The sequence below is a fragment of the Nanorana parkeri genome, unplaced genomic scaffold (genome assembly GCF_000935625.1).
Source record: "Nanorana parkeri isolate BGI_ZX_2015 unplaced genomic scaffold, ASM93562v1 scaffold733, whole genome shotgun sequence".
Lineage (NCBI taxonomy): Eukaryota > Metazoa > Chordata > Amphibia > Anura > Dicroglossidae > Nanorana > Nanorana parkeri.
This window is the reverse complement of record NW_017307001.1, coordinates 585229-610385: the sequence shown is the minus strand read 5'-3', so window position 1 is coordinate 610385 and position 25157 is coordinate 585229. Positions and strand designations below refer to the sequence as shown.

Below are 25157 nucleotides of genomic sequence, written 5' to 3'. Positions count from 1 at the left end.
CAGCCAAAAACTAGATTTAGTATTTTTTCACAACGATGGTAAAAGTCTACTGAATGCAAGGAGCTGGTGAAAACAAGTCCAAGAAGGTCTTATAGAAATTATGTATTAAATATTTCTGCCTTTAATTCAAGTTAATTCAGGGACAGTATTGTATCACATGCCTGATAATGAGAACCCTGCTCAATCATTTTGGTTGAAAAGTAACTTAGATAAGGCAATAGTATAATTAAATGGGTTTTACCTCTGTTTTTCTTCATGTCTGTGTTATTGTCAGACAGAAAACTGTCCATTTCTGGGTTATATGAAACCACCAGACACATAACTTATGCACCATGCGCTTGAGGACAGGAAGAGGTAAAGATGAATGCAGGCTCTTACAGTGCCAGTATAGATACCTCATAGTTGCCTATATTTCAGCTATACATTTTCTGGATATCACCAGTTGTAATTTTCTATATACTTTTTAGGTCGGATATGTAGAAGAGCCAATTAGAGGTCAAGGCTGATAAATCTTGGAAGTGCTCATAATAGAATTTTAAAGCAGAATTTACCATTTAGTCTAACATTGGGGGGAATTTTTCAAAACTGGAGCAGACAAAATCTGGAGCAGCTGTGCATGATAAGCAATCCGATTCTCTCTTCAGTTTGTTCAGTTAAGATTTGAAAATGAGAGAAAGAAGCTGATTGGCTGCCATGCACAGCTGCTCCAGATTTTGTTGCTCCAGTTTTCATAAATTCCCTTCATTGTGTGTATATAAAAAAAATTAAGTTTTTGTTACAGTAATTTTTAAAATATTTAATTATCATTAGTTTAAGTGTTTATTTATTGCTCTAGCAGAAACTGTTTTTTTTTCTTAAATTACACTGAGATTAAGTTATGAGAGTTTAGATGAAAATAGCACTTAATCCTTTTCCTTCTGGCTTTAGGACATCATAGAACTCCTGATACATAAATAAACTCTGTTTCAGGGGTCAGAAGGGGTATACATTGCTTCAAGTATGAAAGCTCCCACGAGTAATGCCTACAGCAGCCTACCACTCTTCCTGTCAATCCCTGGCAGTTCAGATAAGCAAATCGTTGGCACTTTCTTACAATAACAAAGCTTGCTTGACTCTATCTTCTGCACATTCATATTGGCCAGTGAGGCTGCCCATAATGGTTATGGGTCAAATAGAATGCATGGAGGTGGGGCTTAATAGAAAACCCAAACACTAATCAGAAGCGTTGGAGCTTCCATTTAGCTGTGACATGAATATCTGAGAGGCTGCTGCAGATATGTGCAGACAACTATAGGTGTAGGCACTTCATGGCTGTGACAGTTTAGCAATCCCCCGCCTACCTGTGGCAGGGATAAACACTATCTGAGTGGACTTATATTTATATATTTTTACATTTGTCTGACAATGAAATATTGACCATAGGTTCTCAAACCTGCGGATTAATAACTAGCTAAGCCAGATATCTAGATGTTCTTGTACTCTTAAAAAGCGATCAACAAAACAAGCACTGTTGGTGAGGCCAGAGGAAAGGTTACGGAACCTTTGCTACAGATTATAAATCTGTAAATGTTTCATCCAGCGTTGGTCTAAAAAGATGGCCTGGCATGAAGAAAACAAAGAAATTGTTTAGTTGTGAAATATTCCACAGATTCAGCTGTCTGCAATAACAATGCAGACACCTTAATTTTAAATTATTGGGATTAAATTTAAGTAGTAAAAGTAAATAGCAAAATACAAATATGCAGGGCTTGAAAAATGTGATAGTGTCTCACCAGTCAGTCAAAAATGTCACCAGTCAGCATGATCGGACCATAGCCTTGCAATTTATGTTAAAAAAGTTTGGGGACAGATAGAGCTTTCTTTTGGAGGTTAATAATCACCACGTGGCGTATTTTGTTTTACTATATAATTTAAAAAGTAACATTTATGTAAAAAAAAAAAAAAAAATTTTTTTTTTTTTTTTTTACATACAACTTTATTGCTATTACATGGGGGGCTAAGAAGCCCCCTATGGAATAGCCAATTTACATGACGGGTCCTCTTTATGGAGACATCAGGGGTCTCCAAGACCCCTAATGTCACCTAGGGACCTCCAGAGAAGCTGATGAAGCAGAGATCGGCTTCATCAGCTTCTCTAGCTGGAGAGTGACACTGAATGCGGGAAGTGATGTAATATACATCACTTTCTGCATTCGGGGACTGACAGGAGATGAAAAGGGAGTTCGTATACTGAACTCCCTTTGATCTCCTGTCACAGAGCCGTGCCGGTCCCGGCCGCATGGGGCACAGCGGATCTCGGGACCGGCAACGGCAGTGACAGCTTCTGATACAAGCAATCGAGCGTCTCTCGAGACGCTCGATCGCTTAACTGTAAAGCTCCCGGCCGGCCTTATGTAATTACAACGGCCGGCCGGGAAGCTGCTTGTCGGGTTCCACCGTCTGCTCGTCAGAGACGAGCGGATTTTTGAGCCCTGCAAATATGTATATATAGTATGTTTACTATTTAATTTGTCAAAAGATTTGACATTTTTGACAGCTATTCTTTATACACACACACCTTCGCTAGTAAAGTAGATCACTGGACAGAGGTGATGATGCTGATTCATTGTGTAATCAGGAGGCTGGGGCCAGAAAGATGATAGGAAGCCAAATTGTGGAACCAGGAAGATTAATTGCTTAATTAGGAACTGTGATAATCATAAGAGCAGCTGATCACAACTTACAAATTAAGTAAAAACCGGAAACACATATATACTGTGAATTTAATCACATGGGAATGTTAAAAGGCAGGGATCTCAGCAGGCATATGACATGAAAAGTTGATTTCTTATTCACGTTTATTTGTAATTCGGAAAATCTCTATCTATTCATTTTTGCATGGGGTACTCCTTGGCCTAGCCCTATCCAACATATTCCTGTGAGTAATAACCACACCTAGCTGTATTTCTTGTTTCTAACATATGGAGATGCTTCCCTAATAGATCCACCTTATTCTGAATATAAACCCCTTTCTCAAGACAATGTAAAACATCAGAACAGCTATTTTGAAAGTAAATCTGAGTGATTGTATATTACATTTGCTAATTGCTTTTAGTCTACATCTAGCTCCGATGCTGACTGAGCGTGGGAGGTGAAATTAGTTTGTGCTTTCCCTGGGGAGACCCTGGCTAATCTTATTAGAGCTCATTTATTGAGTCACCCATCAGCCATAGGGTGTATATATTTCATTTTTTTCCCCTCTTGCAGTTTTTCTGAAGGTTGATTAGTTTCCCTAAGGTTGTTTCATTTTTTTACATTGTAATCAAAACTAATTTGCAAATGTAATGGGAATGTATGGAGTCAAATGCCAAGTTTGTACTTAACAGTGTGGTTCTAATTCAGCAAAGAGGTCTTCACGAGACACACAAAGGAGTCAGTAAAAGTCATTAATCATTCATATGGCTTGAATCTGTCGCTCTTACTGGATCCACTCATTTTATAAGCATATAAGCGGCAACGTTCTCTTGCTTGCAGCAAATTGGATCTTGAAATTAAAGCACATCTATCCTTGACAAATGCTTCCAATCATAAGCACTGTCCTTAAAACCACAGACCTCAAAAGACCACTAGATTTGAAGGCACATTCCAACCATGCTCATGTACAAGAATGAGGTAGTGCAGTCACAAACATGAATATTCACTTCAGCTGTTTGACTTTATGTGACTGTGGAGGGTGGATGGCAGCAGGTCTCTGAAGCGCTGAGCCGCAGCCGTCCTTGAGGCACTCCTAACAAGCATTTGGGGCCAGATTTTATCCCCTACTTCTCTCTTCTCGATCGATATAGTAGCAGAGATGAGCAAAAAACGGGGGGGAGCCACCCGCCCAAGAAAACTTACTGACTTCTTCTTCGGCCCGGACAAACGGAACCAAGATGGCGCCGGGTCCTCGCCCCTCTCGGCATCCGGGGGGGTCGGGAGGTGGCTCAAGGAGCTCCCGGGCAGGTCACCCGCCTCATACTCACAATCCGGAGCACACATCTACTGCCGCCGTACAACAGGACTCGCCTGATGTTCGTAGCCCGGCGAAATCCAGGCCGCGGATGGTGTCCTCTCAGAAGGCCCAAGATGGCGCCGGGACCTCGCCCCGCTCGTCGTCCGGGGCAGCTCGAGGGCATCCCAAGACAGCCTCTCCTCTAATGCCGGACATCCAGAGAGGCCCTCTGCCTCCTCAAATCGGCATACTTCTCCTGCCAGCAGAGGATCACTGACATCAAGGCCACGGATGGCCCCTGCTCCAGAGGCCCAATATAGGTGAGCCCTGTCTCTTCCCATGATGACACCAGGGAACTAATTATGCCAATAGACACATACCCCACTCTGAATCAACCAGTCTCAGATTCCACTTTGAAAGATATGCTCATGTCCCTGAGAGGCTCGCTCCACACAGATATGCAGAATATGATGAGGAAATATGATGCAGATATCAGCCAAGTGGGAGACAGAGTCTCACATATTGAAACTAAGATGGGAGAATTCGCCTCCACATTTAACAACCTGGTGGACTCACACAACGCCAAAGATGAAGATCTAAATTGGCTTAAAGCCAAAGTGGCAGATTTGGAGGACCGTTCCCGCAGGAACAACCTCAAGATTAGAGGTATCCCAGATTCAGTATGTGATGCAGATCTGCATCAATATGCCCAAGATATGCTGGTGGTGATCCTCCCTGATGTTCCCTCCTTCGAGCTTACTGTGGACCGCATCCATAGACCGCCAAACCCTCCACACTTGCCTGACAAGATACCTAGGGATGTGATCCTGCGGATCCACTTTTACCACACTAAGGAACGTCTCATGGGGTCAGTTCGCTTAGCCTCAAATCTACCCTCTTCATATGCCCACCTACAGTTTTACGCTGACCTCTCCCAACACACCCTGAGTATGCGAAGACGCCTAGTACCTATCACGAAAGCTCTCCGCTCTCAGAAGATCATGTACAGATGGGGATACCCCACTAAACTCATCATCACCAATGCTGGAGAGACCTTTTCCATCACCAACGTGGAACAAGGACTGTCTCTGCTCAAAGATTGGAATATCTCACCGGCCACGGCTAACACCCCCAAATCGTATGAGCGGTTCCCCTCCTCCATGCAAGAGGAGTGGCAAACAGTGACCCGCAAGAAGAGAGGACAACCGACGACCTGATCTGGCCCCACCATGTGTAGCAACATCGCTCAAGTATTCCGTCCTCAAGTGCCTCGAGGATCCTGTGTTCACTTGTATTGTTTCACCCCCCGATGACAAGCCCAGTACGCAGCACTGTGGCTACACTCCTTACGGGGAGTGTTTCCTTGTTACCTACCCTCTGTTCTAAAGTTCCTTTGTTGATTTTTACGTGTTTTATGTTTTTTTTATTAGCAGCCATTTTGTCATACTGCTAGAAGAAGTTCCTGGACTCCTTACTTGTTTGCATTTCACAGTGGAGACTTCCATTCCTTGGAGACGGAAAACTACTCTTTCCGCACTTGACCCCCTGATGTGTGGTCTCAGGGAGTACAAACTAACCTTCCATGCACCGCTTGCTCCCCCTATGCCATGGCTGTGACAGTCGTTTCCTTTAATGTCAAGGGGTTAAATCACCCTGCCAAGCGTCACAACTTATGGAAAGAGGCGACCAAACTAGGTGCTGACATTCTTTGCGTCCAAGAGGCACACTTTCAAGTATCCTAACAACCTACGTTCACCCACAAGCATTACCCCCATGTTTTTGCAGCACATTCTCCGACTAAATCTAAAGGGGTGCTGGTAGCAGTGAGAGACTCTGTGCGCTTTGAGGTTTTACAACAGATTTTAGACCCTGCTGGTAGATTTGTATTCCTTGTATGTTCTGTTGACTGTAAGATATACACTATTGCAAATGTCTATGCTCCCAATTCCCACCAAATCCGTTTCCTTAATCGCATCTTTAAAACTCTCTCTCGGATTCGTCAGGGTAATGTCATTATATGTGGAGATTTCAATGTTACGCCTGACTCCTCCGTTGATTCTACAAACCCGCGTAGACTCCCCTCCACTTCTCTTACTCACCTACTCCACCAAGAAGGATTCTATGACGTATGGCGCTGCCTTCACGCATCAGAGAGAGACTATACCTTTTATTCCTCGCCCCACAATTCATACTCTCGAATTGATCTATTTTTAGTTGAGAGAGATCTTCTCCAGGGAGTGTCGGCCTCTACAATCCACCAGATATCTTGGTCTGATCATGCCCCCATATCCATGGCACTGGCCGCAGGCAGAGCCAAAGACTCATGTGTGGCGTAATAATATCCATCTACTTCGCTCCCCCCAAAACGGCTGAACTCCTTAGGGAACGTCTATCCGAATTCTTCCACATTAATGTACCATCACCTGCCCTGGCAGTCCTCTCCTTGGGGATTGAACGCTTCCCGGCGAGAGTCAGACACTTAATGACGCATATTTTATTGGTAGCCAGGCTCACTATTGTCAGGAAGTGGAAAGCTGTGCTCCCCCCCTCATCTGGTGAAGTCCTATCCATAGTGAAGCTCCATTATCATCATGAAAAACATATAGCGTATAGAGAAGGCTCATTACCAAAATTTGAGGATAAATGGCTCCCATGGGTCCGATGGTCAGACACAAAAATGCCAGAGTTTGCTCCTTATAGACCTGGAATATGTTAGACCTTATATTAGTGTGCTTATGGGACACTTGGTCGCAATTGTTAGACTGAACGGTTTGAGATGAGTCGTTATAATGCTCACTCGTTACTGTAATATCGACTATTGGATTATATGCTGCCCACAACACTTATAAAGATGACTGCTATGTGTGTACATTGTGTTCTCGTTATGTTTTTCTTTTTTTTTTTCTTTTGTATGTACCTACCTACCATGTTACTGAATTAAGACAGAAAAACTCAATAAAAATCTATTGTTAAAATGCGCAGCCGCCTTCCTCGCTATGCTCTTCCCAGAAGCTGCACACAGCGCGCGCCGGTTTAAGTAGTAACCAGCACACGCTGTATGCAACTTCTAACAGCATGTGAGACGGGAGGCCGCGCTAGTTGGTGGATCCAGGAATCAGGTGAGTATTAGAAGGAAAAAAAAAAGTTTTATTTTATGTTCTATTCTTAGTTCTATAATGGCATTGTAGTACTTTCAGGTGGAATACAGCTTCATAACATATCAGCTAGGGAACTACAAGTCCCAGCATGCCCTCATTGCCCCTGTACAACAACCAGATATTGCCGTTCCCTGGGTGATATGTGTGTGTGTGGGGGGGTGTACAGGGACAATGATGGCATACTTGGACTTGTAGTTCCTTAGCTGATGTATATGTGTGGGGGTGGGGGGTACAGTTCCAGTGGATGTTTATATAATATGGGGGGGGCGGAAAAAAAATGTCTGCCCCGGGCGCCCATAACTCTGGTTACGCCACTGGGTAGATGGCACACCTACATTCTGGAGACACTGTTGATAACAAGTGGAACACTAATGACTTGAATTGTTGCTTTAAATAAATACCCTTCAGAGCCATCCGCTGGCATTCATGTTTGGTGTCCATAGACATGAGACTTTTGCCCATATCAAACCAAAACATGAGCATGCAAAACAAACAACAAAGTACCGTACATGTTTTGTGATTACCTGTCCCAGAGGACACGCAGCTGGGACAAGTTACAAAACAATAAATAGGAAATAAACTTTTTTCACTTTATCCTGGGGAATAAATGTATCTGACTTTGTGGCTAAGTTTCCCAAACTGCCACCCACCCCCCCTCCCAATTAGACTACATGTCACAGGGGGGCAGTGGAATGGTATTTGGCAGGTCTTAGCAATAACTGAGATGAAAAAAAGCTGTGTGGCTTCCAGCAGGCCACACATCAAGGATCTTGGCAGGCCAGGTAAAGCTAAATGCAAGACTTGGTAGAGATCTGATCACTATACCGTTATTCTTTAAAGAATAGAAGGTATGTATGGAACCCATTCAAGGTTGATGAGTCTTTTGTGCAAGCAAAATTTGGAATCCGCACAATTTTTCATAAACCGGACTAATCAAAATGTTTGAGAAATGGTTGGCATTAAAGTAATGGGACAACAATGAAAACCAAAAGGCCATATCAGACCAAGATAGGGGTCTTTTTTTTTTATAGAATAGCTGCTTATACAAATGTTAGGCTGTAATAAGCAGTTAATACACTGGTAAACTATACAAATGTATCTGCTCCTGTTATCAGTACAAAGTTTGCTTTTAACCGCTCTGTTTGTATGGGGGAAATGCAACATTTACATCATCCAATGCTCCTGATGGTACAAGAGGCTGGCACCATACTCCCGAAGATGAAAAGGATGAAAAAGATGGATGTCAGATTGCCAATTATTTACTACTAGACAGCCTGGCAAGGACTTTTTCCTTAACTTTCCACATAAAGCTAAATGTTAAGTATGCCCACTTAGCATTATGACTATATTTCTAGAAGACTGTACTGTGTAGTTCCCTTTCTTTCTTCAATCTTTCAAGGCGGGTTTCAATCTAATTAGTGGCTGTGAGAATTTTTTTGTACTGGTACTTTTTTTAAATCAGACTGCTGTGAGAAGCAGTGGGCATTCTAACATCACAAAAAAAGGGTGTTCCAGGATAATCAGATTACTCACAAGAAGGAGTGGATGGCCTGGTACACTGTAATAATGTTTGGATGAAAAACTAAACTGCACAGCAGGAAGGCTGTGCTTCTTGTATGCATATCAAGTTGACTAAAGTTTATTTTTAAAAGACACTTTCATAAACAGGGTTGGACAAGAAGGGGACTATACACCTAACTGTTATGTGGTGGAATGTTCTGGCCCACCCTTTCCTGACTCCTGCACCTTACCAGCATTTCTAAGCAACAAGCTAAGGGGGCAATATAGAGGTGATTCTTAACAGCTTAAGTTTAAAATGTATCTAAACAGAAAAGTAAAACTTTAATGTACTGTAGCTTACTAGTCCTTGGATGTGGTACATGCATTTGTTTTCCTTTTTTTTAGTTTTCCTTTTTTATTTTAGCCAGATAATCCTATGAATAACATACTTCCTGTCCCTAAATTGCTACACTCACTCCTCCACTCCATCTACGGAGAGAACGATGGTTTACACCCAGGCTGGACTTCAAACTTATTTGCTTTTGCTCATTTCCATTACATAGGAGTTAATGGGATTAGTAGTTTACACAAACAAAGATTGAAATGGTAGTCAAAACAGAAGTAGAAGTAGTTTACACAAGAAAGATTGTTTGATTTTTTTCAGGTCAGCTCAGTGATAATGACACTGCAATTATGACAACAGGTATTTTCTGAACTTGCTGCAAATGTTCTTAGCCTAAAAAATAGAACACTAATGCAGCCACCACTTATACGGACTGGAAGCTGCACTATATTAATTATGTTTTGAGGTTTAGATTCTAAGTGTAGGTCCAATTTAATGGGGTGAGATGTCTACCAGAATTTACTCATAACAAAGCTACCTATGTTACATTTAATGGAAATTAGGTGATATGCTCAAAAAGGTGTTTTTAAAGCATTTGATATGTAGGTTGAAAGCAAAACTTTTCCAGCACACTCACCAGCTCGCCTGCAAAAAAGATAAATAAATAACGCTGTCTAACTATTAGGGTTAAAAACAGAGTTTTTAGTTGTACAACTTTTGCAAAATATGTGGAAGCCACATATGTGCCTCGTCAAGGCCCCTCTGTATACTGTGGTCGTAACTCTAATCTAATCTTGGAGCATTTATATATTGACAGGGATGAATTGGGTGCAGGTTTGTAAGGGAGCAGCCCAACCCCCCTTAAAGGCACAGGGACACACCAGAAGCCCACCACATCACAATGGCAGCTGAAGTTCCCAGTGTGTTCCCACACCAAATCCAACAAGTGAAACAAATGACAAATGCACTCATCAATTCAAATTCCAAAAAGTGTGTTTGCCACACAGAGAGCATTGGTATTACAGAATTCCTATCCACTTATCCCATAGAAAAATATATACCAAGTGCAACTGGTAATCCTCTTCTAGTCCAAAAATAATAATGCATTTTAAAGATTTCACAGCATATTTATTATGCAATGTTACAAACTGTACAGCATGTCTACCTCTGTACATACCTGGGTTTTCATCTTACATACAACTATGTGAATGCTCTAGCTATTACTTTTTCAGGAGCTATTTAAGGTCTACCTGTCATTTAAACTAATTAATGCTCTTGACATTCTCTTTTCGTGGTTTCCAATTAAAGTTGAAATTCCCATATCTACTAACAAGTTTAATACAATGCGCATCACCCTATATAAATTTATATATGGCTCGCCCATGTGCCAATAATTCTGTCTTTCAAAGCAGATGTGTTTTTTTCTACAGACAGTGAAAGTACAGTGTTCTAAAAGCAGGAGGAGGCTGTTGCGGACTTGGGAGGGCAGCAGACAAACTGGCAGTCTAAAGCTGAATCAATTCTCCTCCCTGTCATCTGCTTCCACCCGTGCAAAGTGGCTGGGAGTTTATCAAATATACAGCAGCAGAAATTAATATACACTTTAGAACTTTATTTTGTACTATAAATGTATTCAGTCTAGACAATATTGATGTGTTAAATGAGATATAGAACAATTTTTGAACAAGATGAGCATATTAGAATGCTGGACAATATCCACATATAAATAAGCAAGATATGCCATTGCCTACATTGGGAAACTGAAACTTTTCACTTGCCATTATAATGAATCACCTGTAGTTTATGTGAGATATTTTGCTCCTTGTTACACCACAAAGAAAGGTTAGCAAAAATGTAATAGTTGCATGTTCATTATTATAGTAAGATTAAAATAGTGCATTGTCTTGGATATTGGTTGGCATCTGCAAATTGATGCCCTGTAGGCAATGAACACTTTAACAGAGAATGTTCTGCCTGTTTAGTAGATAATTTATTAATTATCTTGGGTTAGGTAAACATAATACAGAAAATGCAGAATGCAGAATGTGATGCATATTGGTTTTCCTGATTATTTAATTCAACCTCATTTAATTATTCCAATACTAGTGATCTAGAAGATGGCAAAACAAAACCTCATGAAGCAGATCATAATGTATCCTCACAGTTGGGAAAGATAATCATTCTTTGAATGGCCTTCAGCTTATTCCTGTACCCTTTTACGGTGTGTCTGAAGCCCAAACGTTTATTTTTTTAGGTTTGAAAAGAGCGTTGAGGGCTTAGAAGCCTTGTCAAGTTTTTATTTCTGTCTGTGTTTCAGCTAGGCAGATTCACTTTCCCTATTTGTCCTTTTGACTACTTTCCTCAAGACTGAAAGTAAGTGGAAAGCCCACTTTTCAGTTGTCACCAGCAATAGAGTGGAAATCTTTCAATGTGAACACTTTTTCCAGCAACAAAAATACAAGGGGGGATTCACCCCACTTTGCAAAGCTGTGTCTGCAGGACAGGAAAACACAGTATCTCAAAAGGGACACACAATGAAAAAAATATACCTGGCTAGAGTTTTTAACCATTCCCCACTCTATTAAAAAAAAAGACATTTAGGCTTCAGGTGCAGATTGGTGGTACCTAAAGTACATCTAAACACAAGAACAAAAATGTAATATTGTAGCTTACAGGTACTTACATGTGGTGGCTCTCTTTATTTTAACCTTGTGATTGTGCCAGTATCACACTTCCTGTCCTAGGGTGTCAATGTTCACTCACTGCACTGGAGGAGCAGTGTTGTCGTCCTAGGCTGCACTTCTAAAAGGGTGTACAAACACCTCCCCCTTCATCTTCTTTGCATACTAGGGTGGTGTTCTGCAGTTTACAAATGATATCTGGGAAAAGCCAATAACATTGTTTGAAAAATCATTTCAGTGCATATGTAATGGCAAGGGCACTGGAATTCTTGCAAGATCAACAAGTATTTTCTGTACTTGCAGAAAAGGTATGCAACATAAGAAAGAAAGAAAACTAATACAAGCCACCACATCTAGGGACTTGTAAGCTGGAAAAAATTCATGATTGTTTTTGGGTTCAGATACGCGTTAAGCCCCTTGATGTCAGAATCAGGCACCAGTGTATGTTGTGTACAAGCTGTTTCAGCACCATGGAGAGCTACTGCTGGAACATTCTCTTGCAGGGCAAAAAGCTATTTTAAACATGTATGATGCAAGTGAGATTTAATACAGAACACAAACATTGGGCGCACCACTAGTGCATTGCCGGGGGGGGGGGTAATAAAATGTATGAGAATGAATAACTGCATTCACATTGGTGAGGAATATCACAGAATGTCCAAATTCCACTTTACAGGTATCCTAGGACACATATCTAGGAATGGTTATTATGAATGGTTCATCCAGTTAAGCATACAGCAGCAGCAGATGACTGTAAAATTGAACACACAGCAGAGACTAGAAGCACCCAATCGTGCTTTAAAACAATTTGATTCATTGGAATAAAAACAATTTTACTTACAGGAACAGCTGTGAGTGGTGCAAATCACGGGGGTAGGTGAGATCTTTCTTCTGCATGTCAGGCAGGTAGCTTTGTACTAGCCATACCAGGGGACAGCATGGTGCTATTTAACTGGAGCCTAGGCATGCGCCTGAAACAGTTTGCCAAGTAACAGCAATAGACACTTGCTGGATTCACAGCCCAACAGTTGCGAGGAAGTTGCTGCTCCTGTTACACAACACCATGTTGTCCCCTGCTGCCATTGGTACATAGTTACTTGCCTAACTGCTGGCCATGGCAAATGAAAAATCTCTGCTACTCTGGTGATATGCACCACTCACTGTATTGTGGAATTTGAACATACTGTGATATTCCTCACCAATGCGAGTGCAATTAGTCATGCATTATATTGTGCATTAATGCACCCGTGGTGTGCCTAAAGTCTGTTTTCTGTGTTTTCAGTTTGTTCTCTCTACTCCAGTATTATTGGAGCTGCTGTACTACTGCTATCTGAAAGAACCCCTCCTTCTTTGTTGAATGGACTTTCCTCACATGGCATACATACTGTACATCTAGAACTTGATATAGTTTTTCTGAGGGTACTACAGAGGTTCAACTGAGCTAATTTGTTTTTTTATAGGTGAGATCTTATGTTCACCGACTGCTACATTTGCCTGTTACATATTAATTCATTAATTCAATCATTTGACTGTGGAATGCAGGGTGAATGCCATTGATTCTCACTTGGATAAATGTTAGAAGATTTACCAGGAAAATGTTCTAGTCAATCCTTCATAAAAAGACCACCTAGTATCCTGGCGCTCCCAGTCAGCAAAATGCTTACACAATGTGAACCGACTGGTTCATTGAATTTGTATACTACAACCTATAGAGAATCAAATCTATTCATTCACATCAGTCCCTGTCCTCAAGGAGCTTACAATCTAAGGCCCCTATCTTATATACACACATGCTAGGGTCCCTTTAGACAAGAGCCAATTAACCTATCATCATGTCTTTGGAGTGTCGGAGGAAAACCCACAACTGCACAAGGGGAACATGCAAATTCCATGCAGACAGTGTCCTGACCAATCTTGAATTCGAACCGGGGATTTCAGTGCTGCAAGGCAGAACTGCTAACATCTTCTCAGTCACTGACCTGGAACAAGTATGCAGATCAAAAAAATCAGAGTAAAGTCAGGACTACTGGATCTGCATACCAGAGAAAGCAATACAATCAATGAATCAGTGAAAAAAATCCATGGAGCTAGCATAGCAGATGACAATGATGGCAGCCTCCTCGCTTGCTCAGTTTCCTTCAGGATGCATTGGATTAGCAAATGATGTAAACCTTTTCAGGGAAATATAACTTCACAACCCACATACAGAACTCTAATCAAACTTCTATTACATTGTGAAGCATACATGAAATTAATGCTTCTCACATTTTCATTGAAATTCTGAATAATGATTTCAAGCAAAGGCACTCAATTAAATTCATGTATATCCAACAGAATGTAATGACATTCTGATTCACAAAGAAATTGCAAGCTCTTTTGGGCATGTCCCATCCTTCCCAGATATCACAGAATAGTGCAGTCATATGACCTGTGTGCCAACTAAGCCTGCTAAATGTATTCATTCTATAGGATTCCAATATTCTGACACTTTTCTGTAACTTAATCTACAGCTGTGAGACATATGCAGTCATGTATGGAGAAAACTCAATTTTCTTAGGGTGTGACGTAAATTGATTTATGCAATTGTTCTCGTGATATAAATTCTGGGTTTATCGCTCTACAATTCTCCTCATGTCAAATCAATTTCATACTTTCAGCAGCTAACACTAAAACCTTTCTACACTCCTTGCTGATAATGATAAAATAATTAGCCTGACTGAACACTTCCAAACCAACAGCTTAATATGCAGGAACACATTAGAAAATAAACCATTAACTGCACCAGTGATCAAAAGTAACACGCAATGCCAAACTGGATTGGTGCAAAGTTCCAGGTTTAAACAAATTGTATTGTGTGTCGAGAGGTACACAAATTCTGCAGTGTGCAGGAAATCAATTCATAAACATGGTTTTATATAGTGTGACTCATGCTTAAGAGAAGTACAGAAATATGGTAATATATTTTTTCTTCTTTAATTTCCTACCATGTATGCCATACAGAATAATATTCTGCATTTGTTGGTAATGGCAAGAAAACATAGGCAACATCCATTTAAATCACAGGTAAAGTGGTGTAGGCAAGACGGTGGTAACCCCTTTGTGCTTGATCTCCCAGGCTCTGTCTTTTATGGCAGAATAAATGCATATATGGGAGCTATTTTATCTGCCAAGGATTTGTATTTCTGTAAGTCCAGTCCTGAAATTTACACAGCTCTGCCATATAACACAAATTCCTGTCTGGCCAGATGGGAGACCTGCATTTTTTATTTCCACAGTCAAGTAATACTCACGGGTCTTGTCTCTCCTCTAGCCTGTGACTATACAATGAAAAGAGAATCAGCAGACCCCTAAGCTCATCTCTCTGTCATTCTGCTCTTTTCACCTATCAGTGTACCTCTTGTTAGCCCAAGAGTGCTGCCAGACAACTGACTCTTTGTGCCAATTCTCCCTATCCTCTCTGAGCTCTGCTGTTCAGGGATTGTATAAGACTGACATCAAAACAAATTCAGGTACTTTCACTACTTGCATTTGAAAAAAAAATATGTAATGGTGTAATGCAAAGCTTTATTCATTGAGTCTTTTATGTCAGCCTGATGCCAGGATCCGGATCTGAACCCAGGGCCTCTGCTTTGTCTGGTGGTGGCTCGACCTGCTGAGCCACTCTGAAACCTTGGATGGGTCCTTGCCTGCTCTCATGTGTAATCCTCAGGTAAACCTAGTTTTTGCTGAACTCTGAACTCCTTGTTCCTCCCTTGAACTTCCTATTTTAGCCATGCCTCTGCACTTCCTGTTTGCCAGATTATTGGCTCCTGCCAATGTCTTGCCTTCTGCTCTCTCTGTGATACAATCTGCTCATACTGCTACCCGTGTACCGACCTTTGGCTGCGGATTCACCGACTACTCTCATCGTCTTCTGCTTGATACCCGATACCTTTGGCTACTGACCTCGGCTTGCCTCGCTGACTACAATTCTGCCTGCTCCGATACTACTACCATCTGCTTGTGTACCAAACTCGGCCTGTTATACCACAAATTTGCCTGCTGTTTCAACTACTGGACTCTGAGCCTGATCCCAGATTGTGACACCTGGAGTTCAGCTTTAAATTTAATTTACAAAAGTCAACATTCAGCTATTTATTCAATGGTAGAAATGTAAACGAAATGTGTTGTAGTTCTGTACATACTTACCTCTGCTGTCAGCCAAAGGAGTATGATAACCCAATGATGCACAGCAGCAGGGTGCCATAACTGCATTTGTGTCTTAGATTTAGTTTACCATTAATAATACATTTTTGTGATATATATTCCACAAAGCTGTGGAGATAAGAAATACGAAAAGATAGAGCCTGCAGTGAAAGAAACATGATACAGCAAAGCAGTGTGTGGTACATACGTGTTAGAAGGGATCAAAGACTGTGGTAATAGATATGGGGGTTGATTTACTAACCTTATAAACACGCCACGAACAAGTCTACACCTCTGTAGTGTGTTCCCTCCCAGCATGATCTATGGGTGGAATATAGACACCTTTGTAGTGTGTACACACCCAGCAGGTGTGTTGTGCAAAGCCCTGCATGAATTGCAAGGTGATGTTGTGTAAATTAGCTCTAAATTGTGTTGCTTGTGTTGATGAATGCAGGAATATAAATGCATGAGCTAACCATTTTTGTCTAAACTGTGAAGCAGCATTATATATGCATCATGTGCATGATTTTTCCATAGATGGCATTAGTGGAAATATGCTTTTAGAGACTTTTTGGTTGATAAATACGTTTTGCTGTGTAAAAATCACACGCACCTAGTGCGTGCGTGTGTTTAGGTTAGTAAATCACCCCCATGGAGTTGCTGAGGAGAAGCTACAACATCAGTAAGTGGAGTGGAGTGACTATAGATACCAGTGGCAGAGACCCAGTTTCTGAGCACTAGATGTTGTTGCAGTTCCTAAATTTGCAGAACAGTAGCTGTTGTGACAGAACCTAAATCCACAGAACAGTAGATGTTTTTGCAGATCTTAAATGTGCAATACAATAGATGTTGCTGATTACCTAATTTTTCCTGTATATACCAAGATAGGCTAAGCCAGCGGATTTGGCCAGTTTTTTAAATCAGTTTCAAATAGGTAACCTATTTAAGATTTATTAGGTTGTCCCTCCCAGTATGCACCACCCAATATGTCTTAAATTGATCAAGCAGCATACCAATTGCTTTTACTGTAATTTACATGATCAGTTTAAGGCATTATAATAAAGAACATTGTACCCCCTGACATCTCCCTAGACATGGAACACTCTTTTCAAGTGTTTCATCAAAGTGAAACCTCTTCAAGGAGTAAATATCATGCTGGCCATACAGGTGACCATACAGATGAGAATATGGTTATCTGTTAAAACAATCATTTTGATTAAAGAATCATTTATTTCAGAACCTGATTGCACTAAAGGGGAAATACATTTTCAAAAAAGGAAAAATCAGCTCTATTGTGAAAGCCAAATGAACCGGACAAAATTAAGCTTTCCCTCAGTGAACTGAATGACTGTTTTGAAACAGTCAAATCTCAGACTGATTGACTTTATTATTCCATGTATGAATATGGGCATTAAATACAATGCCTTTAATTTGTCCTAAAGCTTTATCGGCTGTTTAATGTCAAGAATTATGAAAAAAAAAACATGATTACAAATTTAAATGTAAACATAATTTCAATAATATTAAATTAAAAATAAAAGGGCCTATACGCAATACAGAAAATTCAGAGAAAGACCTTATACTCATCTTTGTTTCAGATCAGTCAATCTATGTATTGAAGCAGGAGGGTCAGCATGCCAAACAGGAAGCTAACATTCAGAATTACAGCTCAGCAATGACATGTTCCATGCATCTCTGATGAGTGGTTTCTTTAAGATATACACATACTGATAGCAATGTTTACACTAAACAGACCACAGGGTCCCCATGTATCTTAAATATAATATGTATTGCCAATCGTGGCTACAATGACACTCTAATGTTAGTTTAGAATTCCTTTTGGTACTTTACACCAGTTTTGTTATTCATGTGACCACTGTGTTGTTATAAAGAAATATGTACTCTTGGAAAATGTATGTGTTGTCTTGTATAGTCTTGTAGGGTCTAATGTAAAACAGATACAACTGTAGTAGCTTAGTGCTTCAGACTTGGAATGTGGACCTATGAAACTTGGAAAATGGACCTGTGGAGTTTGGAACTTGGAATGTGGACCTGTTGAACTTGAAATGTTGACCTATAGGCCATTGATTACTTATTTTTTCAATAAGGAAAAATATAGATGGGGAAGGAAGGTTATGGATACATACTATGTAACAAAACAGTATCTGGTGGTGAGTCCCCCTATTAATGATTCTAGCAAAGAAAACAAATCCCCAAATGGGGGGATCCCACCACTGTTTCAAATATGCAACAACGTCAATAAAAAACGTATTTATTAAACTGACTTTGAATCTTTAAAAGTAAATATATATGACACATGTATCAATACAAAAGACAAACAGACATATACATAGGATTGCACTCGGATCGGTAAGTTTCGTTTGAATAGGAAAAAGTAAAGTGATCGGTGCACCCCTGGAATAAACTTCTTTTTAGGAATATAACTCCCCCAGGAACAGGTATCTCCAAAGATAAAAGGATGGCGAGTGTGTAAGTAGTGCAACTAAAACTTCTGTTTGTACCCCTAATCATTAGACAGTGTGGCTTTTGTACTTAGAGTAAGATGATCCACTGTGTTATGTAGGATGTCCTTCCTTCTGGGGGGTGGCTACTTTTCTTCCCTATGGTCCTTGTGTGTGTTGTAAAGTAGCCACCACTCCAAGCTCTCTCCTGTGATGGACTACAATCTCAATTCAAATGAGTAAACTAAATGTGAGATTGTAGTCCATCACAATTAATGGTCTTCTTTAACCCAATGCATGTAAATGTATGCCATAACACACATTATTTAGTGTGGATTATTTATCACTATTGGGCCCAAAGTTTTTTTTACCCTCAGGAACACAATATATTTGAGCCTTTTGGGTATCAATTAAATCTTTTGCTACTGTAAGGGAAATAATTGTATACAGTAGTTCTTTGCAGGGATGATGCGATTATTCACCCACGCATCTTACCCTAGTGGCATACAACTTAACCTTTATCTATTTACTACTCACTCAATGTTTATATATCTGCAGTCAGATGATGGTGATGAATAATTATTAGAAGAATCATGTTATATCTTCTTCTGAATAATTGTATTATTATTATCTAGATGGGTTAAGGATAAGTTTTAATGCCCCTAGGGTAAGATGCGTGGATAAATAAGTGCATTATCCCTGAAAAGAAGTATACCTTTAGAAACAAATTGCAGTAGTAGCTACAATGTTCTATCCTGGCAGCTCACCGAGCAACACTTTATAGAGTGCAAAGAAGTATTCATCTGATGGGCTAAGATGACCAGTATGGCATAAGATGACCAGTATGGGCTAAGATGACCTGTATGGACTAAGATGACCTGTATGGACTAAAATGACAATTAGGGACTAAGATGACCAGTACGGACTAAGATGACCAGTACGGACTAAGATGACCAGTAGGGGATAAGATGACCAGTATGGACTAAAATGACCAGTACAGAATAAAATGGCCAGTACAGACTAAGATGATCAATACGGAATAAGATAAACAGTACAGACTAAAATGACCAGTACGAACTAAGATAACCAGTAAGGAATAAGATGACCAGTACGTACTAAAATGACCAGTACGTACTAAAATGACCAGTACAGAATAATTGTATTTGGCAATTAAAAAATCCCATCCGAATTGATCCGAAACAAAAATGAAAAATTCAGATTAATCTGAACCAAAAACGAAACATTCTAATCGATCCGAATTCTGAATACCACACCAAATCGAATTTTCGGATTCAAAATAAAAAAAAATGTTTTGAGTCTTTACATGTCTAATTCCCAATACACTCACACAGACACAAACAAGGGACAGATCTATCAGACATCAGCGCATCTTCTGGTATGTAGATATGAGCAAACTGCTTTGTCCGAGTCTGAATTCATAGCAAATTGGGCTTGTTTTGCTGAGCACATGTTCAGATGAACTCTCTGATCTAAGCTTAGGACATACCAGTTCACTTATGGTCTAAGAAACCCGTTGGTTCAATTCTGCTCACTCTTTCTCTCCTGCTGTCAGCATGTTCCCTGTCAGAACCTTTGCATCAGAGCTTGACTGGCTCTAATGCTCTTCTGTCCTATCTCACTTTTGCTGTGCAGGGGATGACAGGGCTGATATCAAGATAGGTACAAATGTAAGTTGTATGAAAAAAACATTTATTTTTTATTTTAAAGGGATGCACAACTGTTTTACATGTGTTTTCTTTATCTTGTAACTTTACTCCATGCTAATTTCCAACTCCTCTACCAGGCACCTAGAGTTTATTTACTTTGGGCATCATCACACAAAGGTAAGTCAAAATGTGATCTGTAGGATATCCCTATTACATTGACTCCTGCAACCCTTTTCCCCTAGTTCCCCAGGATCTGGCCTGCCATCACCTGGACTCCCAGTTCTGTGTCTGCTCTCTTCCTCATGGCCTTTCATTTCAAGCTGGCTTCCTTACAGCATGCCAAGTGGGGCACAGTAGAAAACTCTCCTTGTGCAGTATTTTTTGCAGGTTTAATAAGATCATTTAATGTTAACATTTTAAAAACACATCATGACAAACACATCAGCTTGGGTTTGACCCGACACATTTTGCCTTTTTACTTTTTTAAAGGTACCTGGAAAATGGAAGTTATCATTGAGCGGCACTAGTGGACTATATGATTCTCACTGGAGCTACTGCTGAGGAAAAAACTAAGAAGGCATAGTGTAAGCATGTTGAATCATTTTTATCTGCCTGGAGTGTTAAGGTGTTTTTTTAACCTGTGTTCTTGTCAAACAGTTGAAGATTGGTTTTCTCCAGTACAGGTAAACAGTTCTAAACAAAGCCTTGTGGGTTTCAATCTGGCAACCCTGGGAAGTATGCTTTCGGTAGAAAAATACAATATGGATAGAATAGTGAAGAGTTTGGAACCCATGTCAGGTTTTTATGGTCCACGTTATGGAGATTCACTCTCTAAATGACCGGATCACCAAAGTCCCTTGGAATGAAAGTGAGGGTAATTCCATAATTTTAACCTGCCACCAGTACAGGAATAGGGGGGAAATCTTAATATGGGGAAACTAGCTCCCTCACATTGAAAAGCATCCTCTCAATTCCACCTAATGAGAAACAGATGGCTACTCTATGCAAAATGTAAAAACGTTTCGGTTTTAGATATACTTAAAGTGGATCCCGAAAAAAATGTTGCTCCTCTGACACCTTCACCCCCCTCCCCTCCACAACATAAATAAAAAAATATCTTTTTTTCTTATCTTCATATTTTCACACATTTTTTTTATATGCACATCATATATTACAGAAAGGAATCAGCTTACAGACAGTAGACAGGAAAAAGCCAGCAGATGACAGCAGAACGCAGATCAAAGCAGGACAATGCTGGATTCTCCTGGTGGGAGAGTATATGAATTGAGGATAACCCATCATTAGGTAAGTGTAGATTAAAAATAAATACATTGGGACAGGGCTGAAGCTCCTCTTTAGTTTGTGCCTCACTTTCATACCTTTCTTTTCTGGTCTACTAAATGTATCTAGAAATGTCATATCAAAACTGCTAGTAATCACAAAACTGCAAAAAAATATTTTACATCTATTGTTATAAAATGCTGTCATTTCCAAAAGGTAGCTGTAATGATCCTCTGAAATAAACAGCATTTGAAGAGAAATACAAAATTACTACAGCAAAATCGAACTGTTACTGTTTGTATGGACCGTTTTATCTTTTATTTAAAAAGACAAATCACAAGGAAAGAAGGGTTGCAAATAAAGTTCTGAAATCCCAAGACAGGATGTGCGTCTCAGCAATGAGCCATCAAAGACGCATTTAGAATGACTGGATCACACATTTTTTGCGTGATTTCGCTTCCTGCTGCAAAAGGAAATTGATTCATTCTCAGCAGGAGACACAGCTAAAATGTTTCAGAAGCATCTAACGTAGCTCGATGGGTAATCAACATGCATGAACCTACCATTCATTTTATAAAGAGAGGTTTTTCTAGACACACTACACCCTTCACTGCAACTTGGTGATATGTCTGCCATACACTGACCACACAAGTGCAGGAGCTGTTAAGTAGTATTAAATTCTCCACGTCTTGTTTTTTCTTAATAATGAATCCAGATTAAACAAATATATATTGTCTTGCAAAGAATTTCTTTTCATTTTTACACATGCTCTTACAGTCATCATGTGTCTGAACAGCTGAATCCAACTCTCTTAGCTTGGCTTCCCTGAACTTCCTGTCCAGTATAAGATTACAAGGGACAGAGCAATCTCCAGCAGCTGTCCATGTACTAGCTTGGAGAAGGGAGGGGGAGGATAGTGAGAAGGGAATGGCTTTCCTTGCTGTGCCTGTGTAGTTGTGGAGACACACACAGCTTACTAGCACACTCAAATATGTCTCCACAGGACCCTGCAAGGGAAAGGAACCACCCCAAAACTGGATATCAGGGCCATTGCTCAGGGAAATAGCTGATTCTGCAGGAAACTAAAACTATTTAACATGAAGGAGCAGCATCCATTGTAAGTGATTTAATCAGCATTTGAAATAAGTTAAAAATCTTTGAACTGTATTATCGCTTTACATTTCTGATTGTCCTCTAAAAATTGGAACTAGTGTTATTTTCTATACATGTGAAAGAAATCTTTTTAATATAAACAGTTTTCAAACTGTGCTTGTGTTGTTTTTTTAAACATTATTTCTATGAATGGTGTGTTATTACCTATGTATAGGGGACAACTACAGTTTGTTTGCTCATTTCAGATAAACAATAGACTTTTTTTATATAGCAGTTTTTTTAAATTTGTAGTCAGATAACATGTGATCCAGGTTGCCTAGGCTGGAAGCATTTGAGCAGCATTTTTTTATTCACTACAATCAAGACCGATATTTGTTAACCAAACATAATGTGATTTGTCCATACTGATATGGCACTGAACGTCCACAGAAAGCATTACTACAGATTTTGTATGCATTTATAAGAATGCAAATAACACCTAAACCTGATATGCTTTCCATATTTTGCACGTTGACCAAGGTCAGGCTCATCCAAACCTGAAAGGAAGCGAATCACCTGTGGAAGGAGCATGACATGCCCCGCATCTGCATTTAAAAATAGGGGCAAGATGCTGGTGACATCATTGACTTAATATTGCCACATGGCCATCTTGGTTTAGGACATTGACCTAAGATGATCATGTAGCCATATAAAGTCAATGTTGTCACGAAAATCCCGCCCCCTTTGTTTACACCGTGGCTGCAACTGATTGGACCGCACTCACCGCTTCCTTTTGGGTTTGGATGAGCTTAGTTTCCATCCAAATCTGAGCTTATCCCTATTTAGGATAGCTTGAATGCATACACATTAAGCAGCCCCCTTTAAAGTCCATATCTAGGTTCAGAAACCCCCATTTAAAAAAGCGGGGTTGGGTTTTAACAACAGTAGGGCAGGGGGATGAGGACAAGGGGCTAAGAGAAGAGACCCCATGTTTTTTGCACTGTACCGAATGAATGTATTCTCATTGTACACTAATTGCAGGGCCCTTCTGCAGTTAAGGAGGGACCCTACTACACTGGTATCACCTAGTGGACATCTCACTGCTTGTCAGTTCTTACCTCATGACTTTGTGACACTCAAGTTTGTGAGTATGATTCGTTTTTTTATTGATGTTTATTGAAATAAAAGTGATCTGCACCAGGAAAGGCGCCCCTTTTGTGCTTATTTCCTATGTATATATGTATATACTGTCAGATAAAGGCACAACCTCTTTAAAGTTTACCATTTGTATTACAACCTGAAAGACTAACTAATGTACATGCATTAGGCCAACAGGGCAATTGAATAATAAATCAAAAATGGTTAGATATTTTTAAGAGATTTGGGGGTATGGGAAAATGTTAGTGGGGTCATGACTCAATTAAGTGGGAGGCATCTGTGGTTAAGGTTCAGGGCAACATAAATATGGGCACCCCATCGAAACTAAAGGAATGGAAGTAGGCTTTCCCAGCTCTGTCACAGACACTACTTAAGTTGCTCTGAGAATCCTTTTTAACAAATAACACATTTTCAGTATTGCAAATCTCATTCCGTCTCCATAAGCATCTTGTTTCTAGATGATGTGTTTTTTGTACTGGTGCTGGTTATCTTGGCTCAGGCCCCTGTTAAGCCTGCATGGCTCACCGATATATGGAAAACTCAAATTGAAACTGATGAGCCAGTTAAGTTGATTCTTTTGGCCGTAAAATGAAAATTCGCCACGCACATATTATCTTGTGAGGATGTAATTTACAGAGGGGATAGGGATTGAATAGGAAAAGCGCTTACACAGAAGCATTGTTGTAAATACAGATATCAGGCATACACAAGAAGGATAAGGTGTCCTTTGTAAAGCCATTGTCATTCCATAGGTCTGTGTCACTTTGTTTAGTAACCATTCAATGTAAATACTGACAAATGCACTGAATTGAGAATAGCAGTGTCAGTAATAGGGGATTTTATTAACGCCAATAAAGGCAGTTCTTGCCATTGTAACTGCATGCTTTAACTTTTTGGCTGCTGGTTTATCAGCTACATTTTTATTTGATGGTACAATTCAATTACTTTTTTTATTATTTTTATTCTGATTTGAAACATAAGGTTTACAAAACTAAGGTCCCACTCCCACAGAGGCAGACTAAAATATGCCTGTATTTGCGGCACATGGGAGCCCCAGCTGTAACGTTTTTGTGTCCATAGAAATGTATGGACAGAATACGCTGTATGCACTATGCAGGCATATGTGTGTAAATGCAAGTACTGGCCTTTACATACATAGACGTATGGGTGTAAGTGCCAGAACGCAAAACTTACACCCATGTGCATGAACCCTAATAGTGAAAAATAATAATGAGAGAAAATATTATACAATTTTTGATGATAATGATTATTAATACACATGAAGAATAAATCATCACCCACTGCACCTATCATGCATTCCGTAGTTAGGTTGTATCTCTAGTCAGATTTTTTTTTTAGTGTTATAATAGAGAGGATAGAGAATAGAACAGATAGAACCCATGTCCGGTTTTTATTGAGGCTCTGTCCCCAATAGGGATACTCATCTTCTCAATTTCTCCTCATGACTATTACCAATGGGACAGAAAGTGGTGAAAGTCCAAAGTTGTTGTCATTAAAAAAAAGGAGGTGAGGGATATCTTCCAATGGGGACATTTGTTTTGATAAGAGATTTCCTCTTCACTTCCAGCTATGTCTCAGGAACAGGAAATGAAGGGAAATATCCCCAATAGGACACTGACAGCAGACACAAGCTTTAAAT

At 39.9% G+C, this 25157-nt stretch overlaps 1 protein-coding gene across 1 annotated transcript in view; it reads right to left on the bottom strand.

Moving 5' to 3' along the window:
* CLSTN2 (calsyntenin 2) overlaps positions 1-25157 on the bottom strand; it is a 725439-nt gene that overhangs the window by 138446 nt on the left and 561836 nt on the right. The gene's annotated exons all lie outside the window — the stretch shown is intronic.